We start from the raw sequence: 6,931 nt of genomic DNA, 5'->3' as shown, positions 1-6,931 counted from the left end.
TGTAGGAGGGGGATCTTCTTTAAACCATTTTGAAACAATACTATCAAGCTTTGCCCCCAAATGTTTGAACTCCTCACTCTGTGACTTGTGAATTTCAACATTTTTAGGTGGTTGAATTTCATTTTGTTTGACAGGCTCTCTTACATTTATGGCTTTCACTTCTTGAATATCTGAGGGAAATTCCATCCAACTTTTGTTCGACCATTCATGGAGGTTCAATGTCACTTGATCAATTAACGAATAAGCTTCATCTACACTTTTGTCCATAAAAGAACCTCCAGCTGATGAATCCAATAAAGTCTTGTCTGAGAAAGAAATTCCCCCATAGAATATGTGCAAAATCAACCATTTTTCAAAACCATGATGAGGGCACTGTCTTTGAAGACTCTTGAATCTATCCTATGCTTCAAATAATGATTCTCCATATCCCTGAGCAAAATTTGTTATGCAATTCCTCATATACACCGTTCTACTTGGAGGGAAAAAATGATTCAGAAATTGCTTCTCCAATTGTTCCCAACTTGTGATGCTTTGAGGACAGAGAGAATATAGCCAAGTCCTTGCTTTATCCTTGATACTGAAAGGAAATGTCATCAATCGAATGCATTTGCTGATACTCCTTCACATTTCACCAAATCACAAATCTCTAAAAATGTTTCAAGATGCAGATAAGGACTTTCTGATACTTCTCCTCCAAATTTGTGACCTTGTATCATGAAAATTATCTCTGGGTCTAGTTGGAAACTTTCTGCTTCAATTTGAGGTTGCACAATGGGAGATAAAAATCTTGCAGAAAAGGGTGTAGAAAAATTTCTCATGGGCCTGCTTGACATGTTAGTGCTCATGGATATTCAAGAAGAAAAAGAAAATTATCAAGAATCAAAAACAAGAAATAAAATGCAATATGAAAAGCAAGAAAGCAAATGCAGAATTTAAATTGCAAGAAAGAAAGTGCATAATGAAAACAAGAAAGAAAAGATAAAAGGAAAAAGAAAAATATCTAGAATAATTCATATGCTAAAAATTGCAAGATATGTTTACAAAAGAAAAGAAGAAAGAAACTAGATCAAAAGAGAAAAGTTAGATTAGAGTGCTAAAAATCAAGAATGCAAAGTTAGAATTAGAATTAGAATTGCAACAAAAAGAATTGTTAAGAATGTTATTCAAGAAAGGAAAAACTTTTGAAAACATAATTCTAACAATTAGTTATAACTATGCAAATCAAAAGAAAGAAAGAAAAGTTATGTTTAGTCTAACTCAATTGATAATTCCTAATGTTATAGCGCAGTCCCCGGCAACGACGCCAAAAACTTGTTACGCTCCGTAAGTGTACGGAAATGTCGCAAGAAATATAAAAGATTATCGTATCCACAGGGACTGGAATAAGCACTAGAAATATCTCAATGCGAATTAGCTAAACAACTATCCAATCGTTTCAAATGCAAAGTAAGGGTAAACAAATCTAATATTAAAGATCAACAAACAAGAGTTTAGTGTTTTGGGTTATCATAAAGGGAGATTCTAGGAGTTTCAGTTTCTTTGTAAGATTTCTTGAATGTAAATGGTTCACCAATTCTTTTCCCTCAATTGTCAAACACTTGTAGAAAGTTGCCGGTTCTCTCTTGCAATAGATAACCGGCTAAGGACTGAGAAATGTATCTAAATATGATCAATTAGATGTGAACCTACGTTGTCTTTACACAGAAGCGCACTTATTACTATGCCTTCCTCGGATATCAACATAGAAGCCCACAACTTATTAATCTATCAAGATACAAGAAACTAATCACAAAATCCATCCTACTCTCTTGAATATTCCTATTTCCTCTTCAAGATTATCTCTCAAACGTCCTTACACGGTCTTGCACCTGTCATGTGGATCCCTCGGATGATCGAGTGAGAGTTTATCTCTACAAAGTCCACAAGAAATCCAAACAATCAATCAAGAATGAGAATTAAGCATAAATCACCATTAATCATTCAAGATCTAATTGATACAAGCAAGACAATGTCATTGAAACAAGAAAATGGCAAATCCATAAGAAATTACATCAATCCATCATACAAATACTCCCTTAATCCTAGAATACAAGATCTACTCCATGAATCGAGGAAGAAAACCCGAAGAAATAAAGATTACAAGCATTTCTTAAATCCCCAATCCAAGAAACCAAGAAGAGGGGGAAAGAGAAAACTTATCTACGAAGAAGCCTCGTCTTCGGATCCAATCCTCGCTTCGGAGTCGAAATTGTAACACCCACTAAGATTTTAAGAATAAATATGAGAATGATGAATTTGCCTTAGAAAAATAATAAGAAGTGAGTTGAAAAAAAAAGAAATAAAATGAAATAAAAAGAAGTGATGGTCAAGGATTGAACCTTGAACCTCTTATATTATATTTCATAGAGTTAATGGGTAATAACCAGTTGGGATAGAGAGAAGATATTGATAGCAAAGGAGGGAAACTCATGATAAAGGTGAGAATAAAAGATAGCCAAAAGAAAACAAGTAAAGAGCAAGAGAAAGGCAATTTGCCTTCCTCCCTTCCTCTCCCTCTTCCTCTTTGATTTTGCCGAAATGTTTAAAGAGGAATTAAGGGGATTCATTCCCCCTTATTTCACCATGAATGATGAGGATAAATAAACAAATAAAAATAAAAATAAAATATAAAAAAAAGGGCTAAGAGAGAAGGAAAGCAAAAACTAAGTTTGCTACCTCTTCCCCCTTAACATAAAAGAGAATATGTAAAGGGAAAATTCTATTTTCTCTCATTTTTCTCATTCTCTCCTCTCCCTCACCGAAACCTCAGTTCCCCTCTCCTCCATCTTCGGCCCCAAGCCATGGTTTTCTCCTAAGAAAACCTAAGATACAAGGAGGACTTAGCAAAGGAATCAAGGGAAAGAAACTAGAAGAAGAGGCTACTTCTTCTTCTTCATACCTTAGATCCACAAGAGAAAAAGGATGTAAGCTTCCCCTCACCTGTGGTACAAGGCTTTTATGTGTTTTTTGGATTTTATGAAGATTTTAAAACCTAGAAACAAGTTTGAGAAAATTCAGCTAAGAAGAGCTTTCAAAAATCTAGTGATGTTTAACTAGTCTTCACTACATGATAGATTTTCTATGCCATGGAAAAGGGTTCTTCTTCATGTTTTTATACCTATATGATGCTTGATCAGAGAAGTACTTTACCCTAGAATTTCGGCCAAAAATATTTTTAAGAGGCTAGGGAAATTTATTGTTTTACCCAACTAGTACAAAGTTCTTCCTATGAAATATTAAGGATCATGTATTAGTTTTCTTGCTTAGAAGATATTTGAACTAAAAGAAAACCCACTCATGTGTTTCGGCCAAGAAAGGTTTTAGGGTTAGGAAGACCCTTAAATTTAAATAAACATGCTCATGTGATAGAATACAAATATCTTAAAAGAGTTGTATGTTTGAATATTGCTAGAACTTCATGAACTCTTTCTTGGGGTTTTCGGCCATGATGAGATGGATAGCTTAGAAAAGCTTAAACAAAAATTTAATATGCTCAAGACCTCTGTGATGTTTAGATATGAAAGTTGTCTAATGCCCTCATGCTTAATTAGGGTGTAAAAAAATTGGTTATATGACATATGACATGTATGATCACAAGAGTCCAAGTTTGTTCATGAACCAAATTTATATATATGTTTCTTAGTAAATTTTACCATGAAATTTTCTTAGGTTTTTCATGATTTAGGCCACTTAAAAACCTAGCTAAAGAATGGTAGGTTTCGGCCATGAGAAAAAAATAAAAGAAAAAGAGAAAAAGAAACCTAGAAAGCCTAAGACACAATTCATATGTATGCTCATTATGCTTGTCTTTACACATGCTATGAAACTTGTATGACTTCATATGTTTTTATGTTACTTGAAGCAAGTTTAAACACTGATGAGTTTCTGCCAAATAGGATTTAAATGACCTAGAGGCCCTAGAATTTAAACCAAAGGTGTTAAAATGCTTCTTATGAAAATATGATAACCTATTGATTGTGTCACATGCTTGAATGATTTTTCCATGACCTAAATGGACCATTGTAAGTCTCGGCCATGAAGGTTTAGATGCCCTAGAAACCCTAGGACTTAAATTAAATATGCTCATGTCACTCTACATGAAATATGATAAGTAGAAAGCCAAGGTTCAATTGCTATATGTTGTTTTATGACCTAAAATAATGCTAGGGTATGTTTCGGCCATAACTATTGGATGATGCCTTGTATGAATTTATACATAATGTTAGTCCAAGTTCACATGCTTGTATGCTTGTTTGTAGCCCTAATGAGAACTTGTTAAATTTTGGCCATGACATATGTTAAGGGCTTAAAGAACTTAGGAACTAATTCAAATGTGTCAAATGTGTTTACCTTGTTCCTTGGTAAAAATGTTATAAATATGATTTAAAGTTGTCCATGCTTCTATGTCATATGGAACCTTGTTTCACACCTTAAGGTTTCGACCATATGAAATTAGGGACTTGAGGAACTTAGAAACTAAGTTAATCATGTTTATAATGCTTCCTATGAAAATGTTATGATGATAATTTAGGTGCCACATGCTTGGATGTTGTGTTTAACCTAAATTGAGCTTTAAAGGGTTTCGGCCACAAGGGTTTAGGAAGCTTAAAACCAAGATAAATATGATACCATGTTTCCTATGATAGGATAATCACAAGATACACCCTTATGCTTAATATGTATGCTTGTGATTTATGACTTATAATATGATATGCATTCTTTTATGATATGATATGCTTTGTGCTTAAATTATGCATGCTTATGTTATGATATGTGGTTAAATTATGCATGCTTGATGCTATGTTTAGTGCTTAAAATATGCATGCTTTCATGATATGATATGTGGTTAAATCATGCATGCTTGATGATATGCTTTATGCTTAAGATATGCATGTTTTTATGATCTATGCCTAAGTGATGCATATTGTTATGACATGATGTATGCCTAAGTGATGCATACCTTTATGATATAATGTATGCCTAAGTGATGCATACCTTTATGACATGATGTATGCCTAAGTGATGCATACCTTTATGATATGATGTATGCCTAAGTGATGCATACTTTTATGACATGATGTATGCCTAAGTGATGCATACTTTTATGATATGATGTGTGCCTAAGTGATGCATGCTTTTATGATACATGATATGTATGACATGTATTTTACTTTATATGTGAGTGGCTTGTACCAAGGGTGGGCTCCATAAGCGCCCCGGGGACTAAGGACCTCGTTAGGGATGGGCTCCTAAGTGCCCCTAGGACTAAGGGACTAGTATGTTTGCCTCGTAGGGTTCAAGACTTGCTACCTTGGACCTACAAGGTTGCGCGCAATATGTAAGTGGTACATAGCCGGGATCCCACTTATGTTGAGATTATTTTCAAGTATATATGTAAAAGAAAATGGTTTAAAGGATCATGAGACATACACATGTTTTGCGGATACATGTTTTCCAAAATCATATTGCATACACCTTATGATTATGCTATGTTTCATGTTATGCTCTTGATTATGATATGCCATGATAAGGTATGATTATGTTATGTTCATGCTATTCCTTGTAGACATGTTTCGGCCATGGATATGATGATGCCTTGATGTACATGTTTCGGCCATAGTATGATGCTTTGATATACATGTTTCGGCCATGCTTTGATATATCATGATACTTGTTGTTATGCCATGTCTTGCTATGTTTTATGCAATGCACTATGTATATGTTTCGGCCATGGTGATGCTTGATATGCTATGACTAGTTGTGATTATATTATGATGCATGATATACTTGAATAGAATGCTATGTTATGCCATGATTAGTTTAGATTATGACTTGTTGATGCATTCTTGATTATGTGCTGATTGTTGGTTTTAGTGAGTAGGAAAGGAATTTACTGAGCCATGAGTGCTCATAGCTTACTTTCCTTGTACCACAGATAAAGGAAAAAGCTGGATGAGTTAGAGGAGCAGCAGGAGGGGCAACGAAGGTGTGTGTGGCAGTGGCTAGGCAACCAAATAAATAAGAACCTGCTTAAAGTTTCTTTAAAGAACTATGCATTGGTATTTTATGACTTGTGATACCTAAACATGTGTGGCTTGACATTATGATTCCACTAGATTTGATGTTATGATTTTGATGCCATGTGATAGTATAGTTCAAAAGAAATTTAAAAAGAAAAGTTTTATTAAACTATGAAAATTATTTTAAGTCTTCCGCTGTTTTAAAAAGAAAAATTTATACGTAGAGTAACGTAGCCCCGTCCCTTAGGGTAGTAGGGAGGGCGGGCGTTACAGAAATCGTCAAGATCTCCCTTAGAATCGCACAGAAATCCTCCCAAGAATGGGAGGAAACCACCAAATCTTGCCTTCTCCCAAAAGGGGAGAGATCCCCTTTCAATTCATGAAGGAAGGTTTAAATAGAGGAGGAAATCGGGCGCCACACGGCCCCACGACAGGGCCGTGTGAGATTCACAGGGCCATGTCCAGTTCCTTCTCTGCCAAAGTTGCACGGCCATGTGGTGCACACGTCCAAGACCCTTCTGCTCTCTGGAAATGCTACACGGCCGTGTGGTGCACACGGCCACCACCTGCTTGGTCTCTGGAAACCTCACACGGCCGTGTAGATCCACATGGCCACCACTTGCTTGGTCTCTGGAAACTTCACACGGCTGTGTGATGCACACGGCCACCACCTACTTAGCCTCTGGAAACTTCACACGACCGTGTAGATCCACACGGCCATGTAAGGCATCTGCTCTGATTTCTTCAAATCAAGACACGGCCGTGTGAGATTCACACGGCCATGTCCTCTTTCCTTCCTGTTAAGACTACACGGCCATGTGTGGTACACGGCCTGATGCTCTCTCCCTTCAATTACTTCCAAGCTTGCCTGA

At 36.0% G+C, this 6,931-nt stretch overlaps 1 non-coding gene across 1 annotated transcript; it reads left to right on the top strand.

Moving 5' to 3' along the window:
* Positions 1–355: 355 nt before the first annotated feature.
* LOC122003135 lies at positions 356–461 on the top strand. Its single transcript, XR_006117806.1, has one exon. It is a non-coding gene; the product is annotated as a small nucleolar RNA R71 (small nucleolar RNA).
* The last annotated feature ends 6,470 nt before the right edge of the window (positions 462–6,931 follow it).

The sequence above is a fragment of the Zingiber officinale genome, chromosome 7A (genome assembly GCF_018446385.1).
Source record: "Zingiber officinale cultivar Zhangliang chromosome 7A, Zo_v1.1, whole genome shotgun sequence".
Classification (NCBI taxonomy): domain Eukaryota; kingdom Viridiplantae; phylum Streptophyta; class Magnoliopsida; order Zingiberales; family Zingiberaceae; genus Zingiber; species Zingiber officinale.
The sequence above is the reverse complement of the archived record's forward strand: the minus strand, read 5'-3'. Positions and strand labels throughout refer to the sequence as shown.